At 41.2% G+C, this 24679-nt stretch overlaps 1 long non-coding RNA gene across 1 annotated transcript in view; it reads left to right on the forward strand.

The window, feature by feature from the left end:
- Positions 1-12623: 12623 nt before the first annotated feature.
- LOC148054898 (uncharacterized) overlaps positions 12624-24679 on the forward strand; it is a 50542-nt gene continuing 38486 nt past the window's right edge. Inside the window, exon 1 of the long non-coding RNA XR_015706230.1 lies at positions 12624-12725. This is a non-coding gene — a long non-coding RNA (uncharacterized LOC148054898). The remainder of the gene's footprint in view (positions 12726-24679) is intronic.

Genomic DNA, 24679 nt, shown 5'->3' on the forward strand with positions numbered 1-24679 from the left:
GCAGGATCAGGTCCTTATTCCAAAATCTTGGTTTCATTGCGGTCAGTGGCAAAATCCTATTGACCGAGCACGGGTCAGGACGTTGCCATAAATATCCAGTCTTTTGAAGTTAGTGGGAACAGGATTAGGTCATTTTATAAATGTAGCCTGTGTTGTTGCAGTTCTACAATTGGTTTTGCTGCTGACCTGCCATTGAGTTCAAGCAGATACAAGTGGATCCAGCCCTGTTTATCAGCAAAATGCAGAAAAAGAATTAAAACTAGAGCTTAACCCTATGTTTCAGCATGGTCCTAGGTTAACACAGGTCTGAATATGCTTTTATAGGTGCACACACACAAATATATCTAAAATGTGTATAAACACACACAAATACGTCTATGTGTGTGCATTAGCACCCTGTAATGAAGAATTTTATTAGTAATACCTGGGATTTAAGTAAATGTATAATACCTTGCCTTTTCTGAAGTGATGATTTTACACCTGTCAATAAGTTCGCATCCAAAGCATTCTTTGAATACCTGTTCAGAAAGGTAAGTGTTATAGTCTCCATTTTACAGATGGGAAAACTGAGGCAAATCGACAAAAGAGGCTGATGACAGTGGGTCATTGCCAGCTTTAGAGACAAGAAATTGCCTATGGAACCAGCAGGTTTTAAATGCTTCTGCGCTCATCCATCACTACTCAGCGCTGGTGTTTCAAAGTACTCTGCTACAACTGGCTTTTTTTTATATTCAGTTTGAAATTGCCGTTCTTGTAGAATTCTGCTGTAAAGCTTCAGTTGTTGTAGCAAGTGTGAAATTGCATAGAAGTTATGGTGGACTTAAATAATAACAGCATATGCCTCCTGCCCCAGAGTTACGGATAGGTGTATGTGGACAGGCCTGTTTGTCCTTGCAAATTGCCATCACCTACTCTCTGCTACAGGAGGGTATGGATATGCATGCAGAGTGCTGTGGAGATTAAAATGGTGTGTATTTCAATATCTAAGATCGAACCTCATTAAAAGAACTTCCTACACCATTTATCAAAGCAAGTCAGAAGGAGGTTCAGCACAGACCACAGTAGCCAATGACCTCCAATCTTAATTTCATAACATTAGTTAATACAGTTTCTGTTATGTGCAATTCCTTTTTAGCTCTATGTGTCTTAAACACATGTGAAATGAAAATAAAATATTATTTCCATTAAATGAGGTGCTTTCCTTTCAATTTACATACCATCAGCAAAGTCTTGGCCTCCACATTAATGAGTTCCACTTGGATATTTGGAAGTTGCCTTTAACTTGGCTTTGTTCTCCAGAACTTATCCACGCAAGTATTTGCAGGTGTGTGAGAAAATATGCTTTACATTTAATGAGTCGTACGCTGCATTTATTATTCTCATCTGTCCATGTCCATATCTGGAAAGACGTTCACCCCATAAATGCTATTGTGGCTGGGACGCTGAGTGGGAATTACACTGGGTGACGGTAGTCCCATGCATGGGGCCAACAAAAGGTCCGCTGGCCACTTCGAAGTATAATGTGGGGCATAAGTAGGATTTAAGCAGGACAAAAGGCTTGTGTTGGCATCCTGTGCAATTGCTTGTGTTGGCTCGAGCTAGCTAGGAAGGCAAGACATACTTTACTTTAATTTGCAGTAGTATAATCTTACAGCATGACTATTAATATCACACATTGTCAGTAGCCGCTAAAAACACTGAAGAATGCAAAGTACAGCAGTGAACTGCAATAGTTCACTAGGTGATTCAAAAACCATGCTATAAAGTTTGAGCATGAGATGACAAAGTCAGGGCTGGATATATGTTTCCATTCATTTTCTTTGATAAATTTTTTGGATAGGCGGTTGGTTTTTGAGTTGGGAATGCCATTTATATGAATGCTCATTAGAGTTTTTTATAGAGATTTTTTGGAAGGGTATTAAAAGCACAGCTAAAACAAGAAAATAAACCTCAAGCAAGACCTTAGTGTTCATGCCTGAAATTATGCCATCAGTGAAGTCAGTGGCAAAACTATGGACTTCAAGGTCTGTAGGATTTGACCTCTGGGCTTTGGAGCTGTGTTGGCAAGAAAGAATAAATAAATCCTGAAAAATGATATATGAATTTCATAATCTGAGCCTCACTTCTTAGACAGGCTATACAATAAAATATCTTAAAAATCTAGTGTTGGCTTTCTCTATCAAGTTAATTTGTAGGCAAGCCAGCTTAGTACATGTTCTTAAATATGCTGAATAAGCTGAGAAATAGAAAACTATCAATCAGCACTGTGTATTTTAAGGGCTTGGACCAAAACTTTTCAGTGTCAAAGTGCATTGGATCAAACCCCAATAAGCTGATCAATTAGAAACCAGGTTTCTCCAAAATCTGGCCTTGCTTTACTCTTCGCATGAGGTTTGTCGTAATGCCAAATTTTTACCTTCCAGAGCACAGGCCTTTCAGAAATGGTAAGGTTTTTTTATTATCAAAAATAACTTGAAAATAATATTTTCTTGCTCTCTGTGCCTGCAGAAAGATTAGCAGGTTTTGTTCTGATTAAAACTAAAGGCAAAATATGGAAAAATTTATGCTAAATTGGCTTGGTTAAGAAATTAAGTGACTGACAAGGAGGTGATAATACCCCAAACCATCGCAAACCATTCCTGCAACCTCCCCTATAAATAGTCTTGCTAAAATCGATTCTTTCCATCCAAGGCAGCTTGTGGCAACCGTTTTCCCAAGCAGCCTTTTCATCTGCTTGTTTATCCAGAGCCTCTCCGTGCGTAAGCGCTCTCTGGAAGGTCGGCCCCCGGGGCTTTTCCCACTTTTAATTCCCTGCTGACAGGTATCAGAAACTCTCCCGTTCTCACTCCTCTCACAAATTTTGTGTGTGCCGGTCAGAGGAGCTGCGAGACGAGAGCCCGACCTCCTCCCTTTAGTCCCCCAGCGTTGTCTGCTAATGGGGCAGCGAGGGACCAAACCCAAGCAAGCTGCACGGGCTCTTTTTGCTATCACTAGGTTATGCCAGCAACGCCAAGAAAGTCACTGTGAAAGAAGCTGAGCTCCTGGGGCTGTGCACAGCTCCTCCGCTCCAGCCGCCTTGCTCTTACTTCATGTGCTGGATAATGAAACACTGGGAAAAGGTTGGATCTGGCTTGGAAAAAGTAATCAGTTGTGGTAAAAGAAAGCAAATGCTGATGTTACGTTTAACCCCCAAATCATTACTGCAGGTGGAAAATTGCCAAAAGCTGCATCACCTGGATGTTGGAGACAGATGTGCTGGGGGGTTGGTAACCCGACATGGGTGTGCTCATGGGGCTGGGGCTGGGGAATGAATGACTTCTCCATCTCCAAAACGTGCCCTTTGTGGCAGAAACAGAACTCGGGAGCCCTGTGGGTGACAATCCAGTCGCTTACATGGAAGCGAGCATGGGTCCTGCCCTTGCACAGCCAGACCCAGCCCCCAGAAGGAAGGCTCGGGCCATTTCCCCTCACAAGCTATAAATGTTTCATGTGTTGTGCTAGAACTACCTATGTTTCTAGGACATATTCACTTCTTGAAGACAGGTGGATGGCATATGTGCTTCTGGGTTGTTCTTGTTCTACAGCTACATATTTATGTTTGAAATCTGAGGATATGTTACCTTCTCCTTCATCCATATTCAATTTATAACTCAGCCAGCCGGTATAAGAAGGACAAGGAAGTAAATATAGTAATATGACATATTTATTTTTATGTTTTATGTGTTTGTGATACTGCAATGTTTTATGTACTTTTCTATATGTCTTCTATTTTTCCCAGTGTTTCATAGTAAGTTTGATAAGTTTGGAAATTCATATATCTTTCTGGAGTTTGAAAATTACTGATTTTCCTCTTGTTTGAGCTGTATTCTGCATGGTGTAACACTTTTAGCTTCTGTGTTAGTGGTGCCTTTTCCTACCTTTCCATAATATTATATTTAAACTATTAATTAGATATATTTTTTCTTATTCTTTTCCTTAATGCACTTTGCACTACCAGACTTTAAATTTTACCTGTATTCCATGTTTATCCTATAGCTTCTTCTTGTCATTTTGCGTATTATTTCTATCTGTTATTTTTATGATTTTGCTGCTGCTGTTGTAGGAACCAGGCAGGTCACCTATCAACTTCTGCTGCACGCAGGAGAGCAGTTTCTCCAGAGGCAATATATGGAGGAGCAGCTGCCAAGCCTGGGAGTCCAGGGGCTTTTGCTGCACCTCCGAGTGCTGGAAACCTTCGAGGCAGAAGAAGCACTGGGTCTGCACCGGAGACCAGGGTGCGGGAGGGGGAATTGCTGCCCACAAGGCAACAGGAGCAGCCTTTAAATGTGCCGCAGTCTTTAGCACCGCAAGCCATGAGCAGGTCGATACGGTACTTTTCATCCTGGGAAGGTTTTGCTCAGAACTAGTTTTTTGAGAGATGCTGTAATTCAGTGGTTCAGCAAAACCCCTGACCTTTGGGGCTCACAGGGTCAGACCTGATGATCGTTGCAGCTCTTCCTGGCCTTAAAACCTATGAAATGGCATCTCCCACTGGAAAACCTTGATTTGGGAAGCGTGTGACAGTTTTTCTTCATGCAAGAAAGGTTCCTTCTTCCCCTTGGACCATGCAGCAGATCCCACGTCCCAAGCAGTGCAACTCGGTACCAAACTCTGCAAGTGCACCTTGCTGAAATGCCAAGCCAGAATTTAAATATGAGAATGCAAATGAAATTTTTTGGCACCCAACCTTCTCATATTAAATGACTTGTGATGGCGCTTGAGGCACATGGTGCAGCGGGAGGTGCAAGGCCAGTAAGTATGCCAGGACCAGCATTCCCCCATTAGCTGCCCAGTTTAAATGCTCCAGACCAACCAGCTGACAAAACACTTGGACTGGAGCAGTGTCACAGCCCTGCCATGTCACAACTGGAGAAGATTTCCTGGCGTTTGTCTTTTTTGTTCGGTTGGCCACTTTTTTTTCCCCCAGAAGCAAAACTGGCCCCCAGACAAATCTGTCACAGGGTACATTACAAAGCCAGGAACATTAAAAGGAGCAAAAGGAAAGCCAAATTGCTTGCAGAAACAAAGATTGCTTTTTTTTTTTTTCCATGGGAAGACAGAACTCTCTGTACTGCGATTTTTGGTTTAAGGACAAACAGTGCAAAGATTACGAGAAATAATGTTGTGGACAGAAACTTTTATTTTATGATTATTTTTTTAAATAGTGCTAATTGTAAAAGCTGCATCCCTGGAAGGTGGAGAAAGGCTTCCAAAGTTCACTGACTTACCAACCCTGACAGTGATTCTCCTGATAATGGCACAGCAGGTCCACAGTGGCAAAGCCTAATTGACAAAGATCACAATCTAATTTGGATAACACCAGGAGCCGAGGGGGTCATGCTCCAAATAGTGCTTGAGCCACAACCAGCCGTGTTTGTCATTTCACGGGGAAAATGCAAAAAAGATCATTTCAGGTCCCCAAATGAGGAAGATGCCAATAATATTGAAAAGCATACACAGGAAGAAGGCTTGTTCCTGAGGGTACAATTACTGTGGCTGTGATGTGAAATGATAAAAAATATTAAGTAGATTTTAATGTTATAACAAAGGGTGGCCCTGCACTGGGGGTGAATAGGAAAGGAAGATCCTTTGGGCACCAAGATGAAAAATAATACAGCCGTAGCTATTAGCAAAGCCTTTAATGCCAGTATCTACCCCGTGCGTCTTTGGGATGAGTATTTCCTTACCTGGAATATAGGTCACTTTTCCTCGTAAGAAGCAGGCATCTCATAGTTATTATCTATTAATTCCTTGGAAGGAGCTAGCCTCACCTGGTCTGTGGCTTGAAACTGAAAAAATTATGCTGAGGGTCTTTGTACCATCATTTTACTTGTTTTTTTTGGGGTAACAGGCCATGGGCAGTGTGCTTCACTGTCTGCGCCGCATGTCCTGGATCCAGTCCGACTCCGACAAACTGAGTTAGGATGACTGAGGAAAGGAAAGGCTGATATTCACAGAGAATTCCTGAAATCTTTTTATGTGTGTTTCAAGGGCTTTCCCTAACAAAAAAAAAAAGTCTAAATAAGGTAACAAGAAACCCTATAAGTTTTCTATTTATACTCAGTGTCATTTACTGGCAATAAAAAGAAATTCTAAGTAAATCTTGCAACCCTCTTTACACTTTCTAAGGGGAGAATGCTGTATTTGACCTGCCCATCTACTCTCTTCCAGCTTCTGTGGGATTTTATTCGCTCCTCGCCTCTGTCTGTGAGTCAGATTTCACTTTCCCATTTATAATTTGCAAAGCACAGTAGAAGATAAATAATTTCAAGACCTTCCTATGTGTTGGGACTGAATTCACATGTGCAGTGCAAATCAGCGAAGGCACCAGGCAGCTTCTTGCCTTTGGAGCTGTAGTATGCATAGTGGTTGTAAAATGTATGATAAGAAGCTTTTATAGAAGAGATTTTAACAGAAAAAGGAAAATTATTTCGTAATGGACAACGAGAAGGAGGGCACTTGGAGGAAAATTGGGACTGAGCTGCGAGGTAACCTGGGCTCGAGGGTGGTGATCCATTTGTTTTCCATTTTGAGCTTATGAAAGGATTTAGTGAGATTTCCAAAGCTCTTAGGTGACTTAGGAGAAGGATGTCCATTGACTCAGCTTTTCAAATGCAGAAATGAGTTCAAAGCACAAACCCCAGTGCATTTGTGCTCCTAAGCAACTTAGGTGTTTTAGAAAGCACAATCCCATTCTAACGCTTTATAGAAAAAATAAATACTAATAATAGAAATTAAAGCAAAGAAGTTCACGCACCTACTTTGGCAGCATAAAACTATTTAGAGGATGAATAAAAGGATAGTAATGAAATGATCCTGCCGCTGGCCGGCACTCTCGGTTTTGGTAATACTTCAGATTTGCAGCGATTTGGCAAACCTCTTGTAAACGGTCCAACAACACTTCAGCGAAGCCTTTAGAGAACAGCAATCTGTACAGCACATTAATTTGGCACATTTAGCAGCCCAGGTCTAGCTCAACACAGAGGTAGCGTAAAGACTTCTTATACTTACTGTTCCTGGTCAGAGGTTAAAGTCATTGACGGGCAGTGTTGAAACGATGGCAATACAGCTGCCTGTGCGCCATCTGATCCAAGGGACGGCATTTTCTCATGCAGACCAATACCAACATTAAAAAAGGAAGGAAAAGCAGAGGTTTAGCTCTACCTTTTCATGATCTATACATTTTTTTTGTGCTAGTTTCTCATGAACTGGAGGGCGATGGTCTGGACAGCGCAGGTTAGTGAGAGGCAGGAGGTGGATTCTCGGCGTGACCCACCGTTCGTCGTGCTTGTCAGGGTACCGGTGAGACTTAAAGATTCTTTGCATGACAAAAAAATGAATGATTTTTATATTCTCAGAGGTGAAATCAAACCAATCCCATTAATTTCAATTAAAATGTTACCTGTCTCAAGCTATCTCTTTTTTTTCACCCTCAAAGACTGTTTAGGGATGGGAAAAATGAAATATTAATGCATTCTATAAATAATATGTGTGAGGTCCATGGGGACACAGAACCCCCACATCATTAGTTAAATTGATCTTCCTCTTAGATTTTGCAGGAAGTTGGGGGGTTGTGTGGCTTAGTTTTCAGGAAAAGCGGTCAAACCTGGGTCTGAACTGCTGGGTGTTAGATACGGACCTGAGGTTTCTCCTGCTGTTCCTTATTTATGGTCATTTTACAATAAGGTTCAAAGCACAATTTGTTTCCATTGTGGCCAATTGCCTGTATATCATGATTATAATGTTGTTTCTGTAATTCTGTTTCTCAGTGCTCCAAAGACAACTTTTTGTCAAATTCTTATCGATATTTTAAACATACTCAACTGTCACATGGTGTGAGTAGCGTCTGACAAAGCAGGAGCTTCACCTGATTTCTGCAGGAGCCATTGTGGGGTAGCTCAGCCTGTTTCAGTTCCCTCTCAAAATTAAAGCACAATGTGGTCCCTCCCTCCTTCCCCCAAATGCATCAGAGGAGCTGCTAAATCTAGCAATCTTTTTCCCTTTTTTACTTTTTTTTTTGTAATAACATAAAGTCACTGCATGAGCAGCCAGCAATGTTTATTAATAGAGTTCTCCAATTTTGGAGTCTTTGGTAAATTGAGAACATACTGAGAAAGAATCTTATCGCTCAAATCATAGGAAATCCATTTCCAAGTTGTCTGTTTTTCATCAAATTAAAATTAGTTTCATGGGAATATGAGAAGGTTTTTATAATTAGATAATGGAAATTTGCCTAGGTTATCTTCCACTTATTTGGATGTAACATAAATAACAAGAATGTCACATCATGCCAGTACTTACTCATCTAACTCAGCACAAATCCTGGGTCAAGTAAAAAAAGATTTGAAAACATTTTAGTGCCTGTTGCTTAGAGAACATTTTGAACCACTGGAAGGATCTCACTCAAATCCGTGGTTGCACAGCGAAAAATCTGAAAATCGTGAATAGTTGCAAGCCTCTCTCAAAGACTTTGCTCAGGTAAAACATCCCCAAGAGTTATCCATCAAGTGACTGAGAGTGATGGTCCCCTTCCCCAGCCGGTACAGAAATGGGATGGGGCATCATTTGGACATATTTCTCCTTTTCAATTAAATCTAGTCAGAAATAAATAACTCTTGCTTTTGAAATTTTTTATTTTAAGCATTATGGTCATCACTGTTCTCTGCCCTATCCATGCCAGTATTGAATATTGAACCTGGATGGTTTAGGTGAAAATCTGTGAGGTTTGGAGCCTGTCGCATGGCCAGGAGGCTCCAGCGATGTCTCGGCATGGCGGTGGCGATGGCTGATGCTGCCGGAGGTGGCTGTCAGCCCTCCTGTTGCAACAGGCTCCTCAAAGGATTTATGACAACTAGTGCCACGACAAACTATTTCCCCTACAAACTGCAAAGTGAGGGAGCTGGCAGCTGGCACAGTGACAAAGGGTATGAAAAGGCGTGCAGGGGACGCTGATAGAAAACCAAAATAGTGCTTTCAGGTACGGTTTTATTTTTTTAGCCAATTAATAACACAGAGACGAAGGGCTAAGATCTGCTGTTGGGGAGGCAGAGAGGCAAAACCCTCAATAAGCTGCAGGTCAGTGCTCAGTGAAAAGCAATGCACAGCCTCTGTGGTGTCTGCAGCGGGCCCGGGCTCTTCTGCTCCGCACCACCAAGCCACACAAGCCAGCAGCAGTGATCACTGCCTCCTGCCCGTTATGCCATGGTTGACATTCATCTCGCACAAAGGGAAGAGTCATTTTACCCACCTATTTTTAATCAGTGGCAAAATTGAGGCAGGGAGGAGGAAAGTGGGTGTTCTTCCCCCTCTTTTTTCCTTTTTTTCTCAGGTCACAGAGCCAGGCAGTGTGCAGGCTGGCATGCACAGTGGGTCTTCTGGCTCGGTGTCCTGTGTGCTCCCAGCTAACACATCTATCAATGGGGATGAAATGCCTCTTCCCATTTCCCCACAGAACAGGGTCTTTAATAATGTCTTCACTTTAGAATTTAAACAGAGTGTCATTCTTGTTGGGACTAATATTATCTGAAACACTATGGCCGGAGACCCCAGTCTCTACAGATAGCTCTGGAGGTGCTCGTGGGGGAATTACCCTAGATGATACCTTTTATCAGAATTTCAAATGTCTATTAAAAAAGGGCACAGATCATGTAACCTTGGGTGAACCTTCAGTCAAATCATATTTATTGTCACAAGGTGGGTTGCAAAAGAGAGAATCCAAGAGTTTTGTTCATTTACACAGCGTGAATAGAGAAAAAAGTACCGTCTTATGTTCTTTTTGAGTAAGATATGTAATTTAGGCAACAGCATGAGCAGTGAATGGGTTGCTCATAGTAGGGTGTGGTGTAATGAAGAGAAAGTGTGTCATCACATCCCTTCCAGACAACTGCAGTATAATATCCCAACTAGCACAACCATTTTCCTCCTCAGGTATTAAAAAGTACGTTTTACAGTAACCCCATTTCTCTCATGCATGAAGTCTAAAAATAATTTAAAAGCAAACATCCAGTTGGGTAAAATATCGTGTGTTTGCACATGCTCCTGTCAGGCATTAATCCTCAGATCACATTTATGTGACCGTTTCTTTTCAGATAGATACACTAAATTTATTGCCAGAAAACTAGGAAATATCCCAATAATATCCCACACAACTGCCTTAGGAAGGCTTTCCTCCTGCAAAAAGTCTAAGAGCTGGAACTCGTAGAGGGGAATCTTGCAGATCCCAACCTAGCCATCCAGCTCTTTGAATACACGTGGAAAATTCTGCATCAGTGACTGAAGAGGCACTAAAATTAAATAAACCCAGGGAAAGAGCATGTCCTGCATAATAATTTTCAGAGGATCTTGAAATAAACATATGTAACCAGATTTTAGGTAGTATTCAACACCTGTCTATTCACACTGGTAAGACTGAAGAGCTTTCTCACAGTTTTTGCATACCAGGAGCTTTCATTTCTTTTTTATCCCCATATAGACTGTCAGGCTTTTATATATTAACTGCTGATTGTTTTTGTCTTCCTTTAAGAAATGCGATCCCTGCAAACACATCATCTCTCGGTGCGTACTCTGCACATGGAAACAGAGTCCTTGGCAAACTAACACATGGAGAATGCAAAACTGTATCGATAAGCATTGCTGCACTATTAAAAGCAGCTAGGGTCTAGTCTTCTCATCTTCCCCTTTGTGAATCTCAAAAATTAATATATTCTATATGCTTCTCTCTCTCCCCCACATTCTATTTATTTATTTTTTTCCCCTTGCCCTAAATTCTGCATGCCTACCCCCTGGACACGGGATTGGTGAGAGCAGTGTAAAATTAGTGCCTACAGGCAAAGAATTTCCCAACCTGTGCCTGTGCGATGCTCCTAACGATCCCTAGTCAGGAGCCCGGCACTGCGCGGCTCGGGCTGGAGTGGAAAGGGGAGCTGGTGGCAGTTGCTGAATTGTGCCTGACATCTAATTATGTCCTAGTCCTTGGCAACAGCTTGAAGATAATCTACCTCTTGCCAATCATCCTGGAAAACTTCTGCTTTTCTCCTTGATGCCTTTAGAGGCTTCCACAGTGTTGCACTGCCTTTGCAGGTTTTTGCTGCCAGGTACACAGTGGACCTGTGATCGTCTTGGAGAAAGACCCCTTTTGGGCCTTGGGAATGTGCATGTGTTCCACTGAGACGCCTGTTTCGTGGCTTCCCAAGTTTTCTCTAGGAGAGTAGGAGGAGAAGGGGAAAACGGTTTGCAGCAACTGCAGAAAGTTGCATTTCTGGCCTTATAATACAGCTGCCATGTCTCAAGCAAATACAATTACCTGTTTCCTAATTAGGACAAGTTTGGCTGAGATTATATGAGTCACTGGGAAGTTATATTCTATCATTTACCCCAGAATAGCTCTATAGTTTCATAAACATTTTCCCTAGAGTAAACCTTGAATTTATGATGAAGGTCGTACAACTCCTGCTCTTGAAGAAGTCAGGAAGGAGGTGGGACACAGGGCGGAGGCTGCTGCTTTGCTGCCGTCCATTGCCTGGGGTGGCTTTCCAGGGGTTGATCACCAAAGCATCTGGCATATAACCATGTAAAAGAGGAATATGTGTAAAACAAAGAATGATATAAGGAATAAAAATCTCATTATCCAAAAATAAAGAAACATAGGACAGAATTCCAGTGTGAGCTTCCAAAAAAACATATTTTAAGAAAATAAATTTTTTCACCCCAGGAACATTTCCTCTGGAATTTTATTACTGAGACCAGAAGTTCTTACAGGCAATCTTTCGTGAATACTAGTAACCCATCCAATATGCCAGGCTAACATGTTACCATACCAAAAAACCAATGAAACAAAGAAAGGCAATCAAGATTTTGAACTGATAAAAAGTCTAACACTAGGAAAATATTATGGGTTTAGAGGAAATTTTATTAATGTCAGATTTTTCCACAGCTGCTATTTTCAGGGGTTTTGCATAGACTGTAAGGCTGATGTAGGGGTGCAATTCACAGTCCCTAAATATCTGAGGATACCCACATCTGATAGACACTGGATTTTCTGTGAGAAGCTCACTTGCCCACTAGACCTTTAGCTATGCTATTTATACCAGCGTTTTAGATATGTTTTGTGGATCTGCTGATCTAACACATGCTGTTAGTGTTCCCTTCTGGAATGAATACTTTGGATGCCACCTCCCTCTATAGCTGATGCTCATTTTGGTACCGAGTTCTGTGCCATGCACTGTATTAATTCCCAGTTTGGGGCAATGAAGCCTTGTAGAGCCAGCAGACCTGATGTTTTTGTGCCAACACTGATGTGCTGCTCTCTGAGCAGAGGGGTAGAACCTGCTCGTTACCTTGATTGACTAGGAGTGTGAACTGGAATCTGCCTTAATTAGAGGTAACAAGGCCTTAATTAGAGGAAAACACACCCAAGCATGGAAGTGGTGGAACCCAAATACTGTTGTCATCAGGGAGACTTCTGAATTAAAGGAGGAGGAGAAGATAGTTACTGTTATTCTTGCTCCTTTCATTAGTTCACAGGCAAAATATAGTATTTTAGTGGAAAAAAGCATGTGTTTTTCACTAAAATTAAGTTTTGGGTTGTGGCTTCAAAATACAGGTGATGAATTAAGGTTAGCTTTTTGCTTTCTTGGGGACCAAAGAGGACTCCTGCACTTGTGTGTGGGATTTCAAGTCTGCTTGCTGTAAGTTTTTTCTCTTTTTTTATTTGTTTTTCCATCTTGAAGCTATTTTAAGCACTCTATAACACATTAAGTGGGAAAAATTTGGTTAAAATTCTGATGGCTCCTCCTTTTTCCCATGTTTACAGCTAAGAAACAAGTAAGTTACGTTGTTTTGGACATAGTTTCAAAAATGTTTCAGTTAGTTTTGCTGCTAAATTTCAAAGTTACTCTTTTATGTGCATATGAAGAAAGTCTAAAATAGATTTCTGACTGGAGAGAGGGAAGAATTCACCAAGGAAAGTGATAAAGGGCAACCAGCAGGGTTTGTGTACACCCCTGTGGAGAAATGTCTTCCCAGAACCCACCTGGCTCTTTTGTTATGGCTCAAAGCGGTCCCCCTGCTAAAAGCTTAAATTGGTTCATGTGCTGTTTGTGAATGGTAAGCTTGACTTGGAAAAGAGTAATGGTAGTTACGGAAAGTTTATGGTGGCTCATGTGCTCAGTCTGATGAACTAATGAAAGATGGGTGAATTTTCCTTACGTGGTTGGCAAAGAGGGAAACAAAGTCACAAATTATACAATAACTAAAGGAGATGTGTATTATTTAGTGGCTCTCTACATCATTCCAAAGATACAGAGAGACAGCTTTAAAAAGGGAAATTCATAAAGAAAAGGAAATAGCATGTATAAAAAAAAAAATGGCATATCAAATCTGAGTTATTCCTGTTTCTGATGTGCCATTCACCATTGAAGAGAACAGCAAAAGGTACCGAAAAGTAGGCACTATTTGAATAGATCTAATCGTCAATAAATAATTGTGTTTTAATTAAAAATATGCCATGTCATTCTGAGTTTCCATGTATGAATGTATAATGTAGTAATAATTAAAATTACAGTTTCCCAACTCTTAAATGCTTGGCAATTAACTGCCTGATAAATCTCACTTTTCTGTGTCTGTTTTTTTCTTTCTTTCTGGGAGTATTAAGTAGTCTTAATTGCTGATTGCGTGTTCTTTGACTGTTGACAGTTTTCTGTTGTGCCTATATGATATAACTTGCTCCAAGTGTTGCTTTATCTTTGCATGCAACTCAAAGACGTTGAATTCCATGTTTACTAAACAGAGAGGTCATGAAGTCCTAAAGCCTCAAAGAGACATCCATAAGATCAGGGTGGACAGGGACCTCTATGTCTTGACCAGAGGTGGGTTGCAGAGGTTGGCTTTGGGAGCAGCAGCGATGTGTAATTCGGGCTGTTCTCAAGTTGTTGGCTGCAACGCTTGTACCTTTTAGGCAAACTTTAATGTTGGATATTCTCTGTTTTTTATATTTTTAGTGAATTCAGAAATAATGTCTACCTCCTTTTCATAACTTAGCATAGTTGGTCCTCTCGCTTTAGAAGATGAATGAATAATTTAGCTATGACAGCTCTGCAAAAGAGCAGATGCTAGGGATCCAATGGGAGCTCCCCATTTCTGACCTGTCTCCCAAGACTGTTGGCCGGGGGTGCAAACAACATCAGTTCTCGCAGTGGTTTTTAAGACCTAGACTCTCACTTAAACAGGACTGGAACTACTAGCTCGATTCACACAACTACCAGCAGATAAATGATTTTTGATTACTCCTAACATAGGATGCATTTAAGCCTCTGACCTACAAGGAAATGTTTAGTGTCCAGGCCATGCACTCGCATGGCCCCGCACATGTTCTTGCAAGCCTGCACCCATTACTAGAAGGATATAAGGATATCCGTTAGGGTTATTTTCATGTTTTAAATAGAGATACTCACTATATAGGGATAAGTTGGAGAGAGGCTTTTTTTTAGATCGATTCTGCTGCTTATAAGCCACTCTCTGGCTGAAAAATTAACAAATGAGTCATAGGATAATGCAGTGCTGGCTGGTGGCATGGGCTTGCTGCACACTCTCTGAGCGGGTCCGTGCGACAGCTCTGTGCAATGCAGCTTCTTGGGGATGCACAGGTCCATCCAGTGTGCTCTCTTGGGTTCAGATCATGCTTTTTAAGTTTTCTCATAAATGCCTTGCTCTTTGCTTAACAATGAGGAGACCAATGCAAATGCATTGGCAAGAGGTAAAAGCTGCAAAAGGCGTTTCCATAAATACTCTTCCATTTGCATTTTGAATGGGGTCATCAGACTGGCTCAGCGTAAATTGAATTGAAAATAAAGGCGCTTGCTAAAAATGTTTTCTGAGTTAGCTGCTGAGGAGCTGGGAAAGATGTTGGAAAGGATTCAAGGTAAATCACAAGGCAACGTGGCCCCGACGCAGGATGTGTAAACATGTGAAGATCACACAAGACCACACAGATGTGTTCAGACAACTGCAGTTTTGGAGACAACAAACTCGATGACAGAAATCTAAGCAAAATCTCAATTTTATGGGGAAGAGCGGAATCATGAGAGCAGTCATTTCCTTAAACATTTATTAAACCCCTTCCCTGCAGATGTAACATTTCCCATGTTTTTTCCCCTGCACTTCACAACACATCTCAGTGCTTACGGTGTGAACTTTACCAGGACTGATTTTTTTAGTGGATGACTGGAGGTGAGCCAGAAGGCAATGACTTCCAGGCATCTCCCTCGACGTCCCCCTAGCCCGCCCTACCGCTGGCGAGGGCCCGTGCCGGGGACAGGCTGGCAGAGCTCGCTCCGAGCACTCTTGTCACCAGGGTCTTGCAAATTCATATCATCTTTGGACTTTCTGAGTTGATAAAGACAGAGATTGAGGTGGGGGAAAGCGAAAAACAATGTAATTCTGTCATTGCAGTAATCAGCCCATCCGTGTGTACTGTTGTGTACTACCGAAATTGCCTGAAGAATTAATTTACGTGATTTTTCTGCCTATTGATTACTTCAGATTAGCTGTGTTTTTCAATTCCAACTCAGTAGTCGTTGTCTGGGCTGTGGCTTTGCTTACTTAAGCTGCTCAGTGACATCTTGGCCCCAGATTGGATAATTTAATCCTCATAATTTGTGCCAGGTAATGTTGAGATGCGGTCCCTCCAGCTGGGATTTGGAAAGTTAGTAATTAGAGACGTGATTTCAGCTTCTCATTGATGCTGCTTCTGCAGGCAGTGGGGAGAAGCAGTGAAGCAGCTTGAGGTGGAGGTTTCTTCTTCTGATGGTGAACCCTCTCCTTTCCCCTCTCCCCACTGACCACGAGAGCCCCAAGCTAAGTAGTGTAGCACAAGCCTTGTATACAGAAGAAGAAACTAGGGGATGTAAATCCCTAATTTCTGGTTCTTAGGGACAAGATTCTTTACTAAGCAACTGCTGTCTTTGGCCTGATTTTTATTTTTTATGTGAATACTTGCAGACTGGAAACAAAAGCAAAAATGCTTACAAAAAATTAAGAGGAAAGAGCTGCCAACAATAATTTATAGGAAAAATAATTCAGGTTAATAAAAAATGAGGTTGGGTTTTTTTTTTTAAGGTTTGTCTTTTGTTTCTCAGTCCATATATTGTAGTTGGAACACATTTTTAAGAATTTTTGCAACTAAGGGAACTAGTGGTTTTCTTGCTTATCTGAAGGAAGGCTGTGATTCTCATTTAATTGCTAGTTTCTTCTAATCGCTGCTTGTGAAACCTGAGGGTTTAAGAAAATCTCCAGCCTCGGTCAGACTTGCTATAACATTATGAATGTTGGCAACTATTAAAATATTTGCAAATATTTTTCTTGCCAGTTTTTTCTCAGTTCTGCTTGCAGCCATCAGCAGGGGACGTTTTGAGGTATAACTACTCCCTGCGTAAAATCTTCCTGAGCCCAGTTCAGAGCTGGTGTATGCAAATGCAACTGCATTGACTTCAGCAATAAAAAAAGAAAAAAATCCCTTGAAACCCAAATGTTGTTATAAACCCTTATATATACATGGATTTTGGTTTTGTGCTATTTAAGCTTTTTATTTACCTCTTTTTCTCCTTATTCAGGCAACTTTAAATGGAAAAAATGCCATTTTGAATCTGAAGGTTAGGGGGCTGCATTAACAAAGGATAGAATGAATTTCTTCTTAAATTTCTTGTGTGGAACACTTCATTTTGGGCACTTCCTAATGAAATATGTTTATATGGGAAAGCCTTGCTTCATATTTTTGAAAACACCTCCCAACTTCAGCCCTTCCTTGCCTCCTCCTCCTGCAATTGGGGCTTATGTCTCAGCCAAGGGAGCTTTGGGGACAGGCAGGGTGGGAAGGGGACCTGCGATATCAATCGCTGCTTGTTCCTGGCTGTGCAGGTGGCCTTGGTGGAAGGGGACAGATTCCCACGCAGCACCGGGGCTGCGTGCGCCGGCAATTGCCGGGAGCGTTAAACCTGTCAGAAAGGTGATACTCCCTGGGTGCGTGCGCAGCGCGTTGCTCAGCACGGACCCACTCCTGCACAGGGAAGGAGAGCAGTGGCACCGGGGCAGTGCAGACCAAAGGTTTTCTTTATCGTGCATAAAGGAAAACAAACACGGAAACCTTGTTGCTTGTCTGGGGAGGCTGCGTTCAAAATCTGGTGGTATTGCACTATTTTGAGCCCTGTGTTAAAGATTTAAAATCCTTTTGGATGATTCCTAGCAGCAGTTTGTTAATGGCCTTGGTTTACTCTGTGTGCTGTTACACACCTCTGAGGAATTTGGATCAGCTGAGCTGTAGGTACCCCAATATATGGGGAAAAAATCAGTTGAAACAGTCATGTGACAAATCAAACAAGAATTCATCTCGGGAAACATCAGCATCCATGTTGATATGTGTGTTACGTCAGCTAATCCATCCAAAGGGTTGCTAAAGGTATCCCAAGAAGAATGAGGGTGAGCAGTCAGCGGGAGGGGTTATGGGGCAATGACGAGAATCTCCTCTTCCCCAAATGCTTCAGCAGAGCCGGCAGGTTCTTGGTCTGTGTTACAAGGCAATAAAGGTGTTTCTCTCTCCTTTTCTTTCTTTTTTTCATCCAGCACCAAAAGCATAACATGGTGCAGAAGACTTTGAATTTAGAGCAATAATTTTGCCCTCTTACTAAATACATTTATCTAGTAACTGTTGCTACCTCTAAATTAGGTGTGCTGAGAAATCTCATGCTTAGGGAGAAAGGAAAGGAAAGCTGACCAAAACAGATGGCAGTGGCAGGTTGAATTCAACCAGTTTGACTTGCTCACAAGACAACGTAAGCTACATATTGCTTACGCTGTGCTTACAGGAGGTTTGTGCTTGGCAGGAGACTGAAGAGAAAATAGCTCTTTATTCAGAGAAAACAAACTTTTTTCCTTTTTTTTTTTTTTTTTTCTTCCCCCTATCCTTATTTTCTGCCTTTTCTTTGTCTCAGCCATCCCTTAGCGATGTACAGTACTGGGTATAGCTAACAATTTGGTACCAGCTGAAGCACTGATTTGATTACTGTTAATTTGATGTCATTTGTCAGTGAATGGTGAAACAGTGACTGTTCCTATGTGCAGCGACTCCATCTAGCACTCAGAAAATACTTATTATCAAATTGCTTAAAAATAACATTTGTTTTTGCATCACAAGATGTTTTGCTGTTGAATGAATGGCTGTGCATGGGTGAGATGGAGTTGCAAGTGGGATATTGGCAGGAATGAGAAGGATGCAACAAAGCAAGAGGAGAACCCGGGGCTTATTAAGCATACGCAGTCTTTTTGGGCAGTGCTGCCAGACATGTGCTTAAATAAAGGGAAAGATAATAGCTAATATGGTATTGTAGCCCTTGTTTGTAAATGGTTTTTCTGTGTTTGTCTCTCTTGTGCTAACCCTTCACTTCCATTACATCGATGCATGGCTTCTAGGATAAAGGATGCCCCAGGATTAATGGGTAGTTACTCATTTCCAGGAAACACCTTTCCCTCCACCTACATTGCTCTCAGTTTGGAAAAAACACTGTTTTTTCCACCGGGATCTGAGCTGGGATGTGGGTGAGGATGGAGACAAGGTCCTCCACATGTCCCTGTGAGACAGGGATTCAATCTCTAGGTGAAAAAGGTAATCTCTGGAAAGGATGGGGTTTAAAACCATCTTGTATGGCTTAATTGAAGAAGTGTTGGTGTAAAAATGAAGGAGGGTTTTCCCTGCTGAGTGTGGGTGGTGGGTTGGAGTGAGGGTGCTTGTGTTTTTAAACAAATATATTACATAAAGTAAAGCACAGTTTGGGTCAAATGAGTGATGCTGTAAAAACGAGGCATTTTGGCTCCCTATTTATTTTTGTCTGTGAAGAGAAACTTATAGCAAGTCAGAAGATGACTCTCCGAGGGGCCAATACCACCACAAGGGTGCTGAAAGCACGTGAAGAATTGAAGTGTATCTTCTGTTTCCGACTTCTTCACCAACCACAGAGATTTTATATTAAAATAAAAAAAAAAAGTAGCTAGAATTAGACCGACTAGAAAATGCAAATTCATGACACAAAAAAAGAAAAACGGAGCATAAAAGAGAAAAGCATCCTAATTTCTTGCAAGGAGAGGGATGGCTCAAGGGCTTTAATTTTTTTTCAGTAGGAATATTATTGCATTTTATTTCCATTCCTTGCAACAGGAGCATTGCTTCAGAGTTGGAGGTTGTCTGACGTCCAGGCCAATGTGGGAGTGTGGTTAGTCCACCCCTCTCTGCCTGTCCTACTCAGTGGTCTCCTTCAGGCCCAGGTGGGCAACTCTTGGTGGCAATGGGGTGGACATGGGCCTGGAAACATGGCCTGAAAATACGTTTTTCTGTTGATTTTGGGCCATTCCACCTCCCCTTTCTCCCTGGAGATTTACTGTATTAAATTTTCTTTTTTTTCTAAAGGCTCTGAACAAAGGGAGATTTGTAGAAGATTTGTATGAGGCAAGGGCTCATATTTGGTCTATATTTCAGAGAGGTAAAATAAAATGCTGAACCTACTACGGATAAACCGCTGTGGGAGTTTTCCTGGGTACTGATGGCATATTTCTTTTGTGATCTTTCAGAAGGTTAAGGGTGAAGCTGGAGCTATATGAAGAACAATTTGTTTGCTCTTAACAGAGGCAAAGACAGATGAAGGTGGTGAGCACAGCTTCTGGGTCTTTCAATCATTTGTTTTTAAACCTCATCATGAGCCTGTCCTGATGCAGCCCTTACTCAAGTCCCCTTCACTCTTTGCATGATGCTCTCGTGCTTCCCATACTTGCCTACGTCTGCAGATCAGTAAAACTTCCTAAAAATGGTAATTGCACTGGTGTCGTGAGATGATGTACATACTCTGAACATAAAGCCTTCACGATTACATACTCTTTACTTGCAGATACATAAAAAGTGTGGGATAAATTAATTTGTCTGAACAAACTGGCCTTAAAAAGGCTTGTGACTGGAAGAAATTAATTTGTGTCATCATTCTGTCTTATAAATCTTTTCTTACCCACACATCCCATGAAAGGTTGAACAACAACCTTAGTTTATATTGATTTTTTTTTTTTTTTTTTCCCAAATGTACAACACAATGGACAGGAATTTCATCAATGGAAATAGATGCTGTCTTCCCAGCTTCACATTGTAGATGATACAGGAAGGCTTCCTTGGCCAAAAAAGGCTATGTTCTTTTAGTTACTGTCTCTGTATTGTCTTTACTGCCATAAAGGGCTTCTTGCCACTTTGTTCAGAGGTCAGTGTGGACTGTTCACCTCTTTATTAGATGCAGAGGACTGTGCCTTGTGGAAGATGCTGGGAAAAAGGGCCACTTTGCTCAGCTGGGGCTTTCCTGTTGCTGGGGAGATTGTGAGGTTTCTCACTGCTTGTTCTGTTGTCGAAGCATCAATTGCATTACGTGCTCACAACCCTCTTTCTTTTTTTTTTTTCTTCTTTTTTTTTTCCTTCATGGGTTTGGAGGAAAAGTAGTGTGACTTTTGTATGGCCTGAAAATAGGCAATAAGATTCATGTTACCGATGGGTGCCAAAACATCTCTCTGCAAATGTACACCTCCATGCGCCTTCCCTCTGCCCACAACTGGATGGCACTTCGCAACCTGAGACAGCAGTGGTGCTTCCTCAGGTCCTGAGATGGAGTTAACGAAGCCATCGCAACCATCTCCTTTCTTGACCCATCTGAGAGTGGGATAATCAGGCTAGTTGCACTGTCAGGGCAAAGGCTTTCTCCCCAGGGGGGTTTCCCACCAAGGGGCCCACCAGTTTCTCCATAAAACTCTACCAGGCAAAAATCTTAAAATATTGGGGAAGAGGAAAAAAAATCATAAAAATTAATTAGCATTCACTAATTAACTGTAATAATATAATTCAGAATTACTGCCTGGCAATATAGTAGCTTTGGCCCTGTGCCATGATATAATATGTATGGCTGCTGTCTTTCATGTGGCCATGCATCCATTTTGAGACCTGACAGTGATGATCAGTTTTTAAACATTTAATTGCTGCCATTGTTTTACTGAAGGAATTTTATAGCCTTGCTTAGCCAGCTAATATCTTGCAGCAGCTGCTATTGATCGCAATGATTTAGGTATTTAGAAAAAAGGGGGAAAAAATAAACTTTGTAACTGCAGTTTTTATTATTCTATGTAACTCCTTAATATTGAAAGAGCTTAGAAGTTGAACTGTCAACACCATAGAAGCATCCATATCAGTAATCAAATATACTCCATATTTTGCCAAGTATCCTGGGCTGTCACATCTGCCATCGCCACCTGTGATAATCTTCCTCTTTTTTTTTTTTTTGCACTAAATAATCAGTTATAATATTCTGGGGTTTTTTCCCTTCCACACACACTCATTTATTACAACTGGCTGTAGTTAGTGATTTTGAAAATGCCAGTGAGGTGGTGTGGGTAATTTTGCACCTTGCAGGCTTTTTGAGCACAGCAATGGTCAGTGTGGAGCCCCATACAGCCAACTGCACGGAGCTGCTCTCCATCAGATGTGTCGTTAACAACGGATGACCCCACATACATAGATGAGAATTTACTGAACAAGCAGATGTGTAAGACTTTGCAATTTTCTGTTGCAATCAAAATGGTCTCTCTTGGAGCACTGGATGTTGGTAATACGCAATGAGCACGTTTGCAGGATCCTCATTCCCAGTGATGATGGATGAGCCAGACAAGGACCCATCCTGTCTTGTATGTCCCAGCTCAAATTTTGTGGCTGGCAGGTGGGAAAAGCCAAGAGGGAAATATTGTCTTGGTGGAAGCTGAGCAAATTTGGTCAAGAATTGCTGAAAGACAGTGAACAGAGAAGACCATGATACTACATTTTCTAGGTTCATTTTAGAAAACAACGGGACTTTAATGAGCGAGGAATGCAGTAATTTTTTTTTTTAAGAAAGGAAATTCTGAGTATGTCAGATATTATGTCTGTGTGATGTGCCAATACTGCCTGAATGATTTGGGCCGAGAGTTACCATTACACCTTGAGTACCTCTTCGATGTGTCTGTATTGATGATTCTAAAGATCTGAATTAGGGAGGCATCAACAGGGCTTTAGCCTAAACCCTCGCAGTACTCCTGCGTGCCCTGGTTTGCCTCGTGTTTGTGCCAGCATCGACACAAGGAGTTGTTAAACCACCGTTGTTTCCAGGGAGAAAATTGAAAATGTCAGCATCGGTGGCTTTTAAAGGCAAGAGCAGAGCAGAAAGGGCAGGGATGGGAGTGGAGCAGACATTTACACTCATGGGCTTTAGTACAGCCTGATCATAGATGCCTCTTACATGAATATTTGAAAAATAGTCATCTCTTTTATATGCCATTAGTTAAAAGGTACTACTGGAAGTGTGCTTTGAGATGAAAGAACAGCCCTAGTCCAGCCTATATGTGAGAGAAGGCTTTTCTTGTCAATTTGTGGGGAACTTACCCCAGTGATCTTTGGAAATTCAGTTTCCAAAATCTATGTCCTATTTGCTCCCTTGCCCTAGCAGAGCAGCGCTGGTGTTCTTCAGCACCCTCCAAAACACAAACATAACATTTGTTGTGCACTTTAAGAGCTGCTGTACCCCAGCACAGCCAAAGCTGTGTCTTAGACCTAAATGAGATACCTTTTCTTATAAAGCATATGAACTAGTTGCAGCTAAGTTGAACTTAAATACAGGATTTTTTTTTTTTTTTTTTTTTTTGGGCTGGTGCCTGCTTAGGATGGGGACAGTGCATAGGAGCCTACGGAAAAAATTTGCACTTGTTAATTCAGCTCCTTTTCGTATTGGCCGGATTCATAAGGGGTTCTGTGTATTTGCTTTTTGGAGAGACTAACTGAAGTTGTATAAAAACTGAGTGTTGTGACAGATTTTTCTACATAGAAAACTATTCAGGAAATTATGTTTTAAAAAGGGCAAACCTTAAAAATAAGAAGTCCAAAATGTGCCTTGGTTGAGCTTTTTAAAATATGACACATCCCCTAAATATGTCACATTTATTTTTATAATATTATAAATAAAAAGTTGAGTGAGAAAATAATCTCTTTGCTGTACTTGGGAGCACAGCCTCTGCCAGCAAAGGTCTCTGTAAATAGCAGAGGTCAAAACTGCTTGGGATCTCTCCACCACCCGCCTGAAACGAAGAAATACATTTTTATGTGTACATTACATAAAACATATATAGGTATTCCTCCATGTATCATAAATCCGACTGACTATGATATGCCAAGCAGATGCCAAAAAAATCAGGAAAAAAAAAAATCTATGTTAAACCCCTTGGCTATTGTTTCTTAATGCTGACATATAGCTGTATGTGCTTTAAGGTTAAGTATTTTGGGCTGGGAATTTTCTGACGAACACTTTTGGACTGAAACCCTACAGTTTATTGAAGTGGGTTTTTCATAAGAGGTCAGTTTTGATAAATCTTCTCACTTAAGGAAAGAGTTTAAGTTGTCCAAAGGTGCTTTTTTTTTTTGTTTGTTTCAATAGAATTTTGGATTCAAAACAACTTTCTCTCTTTTTGTTTAATACTGTTAATTTGTAAAAAAAAAAAAAAAAAAAAAATCCTGGATGAAAAGAAATTAGATTTTTTTTTTTTTTTCCCCCTTTGTAGTCTTCCTGTTATTTTCTTAATTTCACAGTAGCATAGGAAATGGTGCTAGAGGAGTAGGGAAGAATTGGTCTCTGTTTCTCCAGCCTTTATTCTTATTTGAAAGACAGGAATTTTTTGAGTTTATTTACTTTTTAACCTGAAAACATATCCCTAAATATCTTTAAATGACTTTCCATTTGTTGCAAGTCTCACACAGTTTTGATTTGAAGTATTATGTTATTTTGTGTTGCTCTTATTTTATTTGGCTATGTAGCCCACCAGTTACCTGGCGCATTGCTGAGTTTTCCTGCTTCTGTTTAATTCAGCTGAACTTTCTGAGGTCCCCCCCGAGACGAGGCACCATGATAAACTGTGGGCCACGTGAGGAACCACGCCTCACTGTGCCTCAAACCCTCTCCCTCCAATGATTTCAGGAGGTAAAAGTGAACAGAATGTGGTCACAACTGGGGTGAATACATTTGAATTGGGGAAAAGGCTTGTGGAAAAAAATATTGTGCTAACTTCCTACCTGCAGTGCCCTCGTGTATCTGTGCTTTTCATTTTAGACGTTCAGAGCATCGCCATCATCACAAGGGGAAGTGGAGCTGCTCCTCTGTGTCTTGTCTTTAACATGTTGGTGTAAATGGTAATAATATTTGGTACATATACAATATTATGGCGATAATATTGTGTATTCAAGCTATTCTTGATACCGGCCTGTGAGCAGTCACACAGGAGATGGATGGAGAAGTGGCACATCCTACTGAAATGCAGGTGATGAAGGGTTTCCCAGGGCACCTCTGAGCCTCGTGGAGATGCAGCTTCTGGACACTCGTACACACTGTTCGCACTTGCTTAACTTCTCCCAAATTGCAGTTGGTATAATCAAGTTAACTTAAAATGTGTTTAAACTGCTAACGCACTGGGTCATTGATTTTAACAATGTTCTCACTACTACGTTTAATTATTGTACAAGCTGTTATTTAAGAGTGCAGTTTGGATGGCGGGATGTAAT

This window comes from Nipponia nippon, unplaced genomic scaffold (assembly GCF_047370975.1).
Source record: "Nipponia nippon isolate SJK-2023a ecotype South Korea unplaced genomic scaffold, ASM4737097v1 scaffold_3, whole genome shotgun sequence".
NCBI classification, from domain to species: Eukaryota; Metazoa; Chordata; class Aves; order Pelecaniformes; family Threskiornithidae; genus Nipponia; species Nipponia nippon.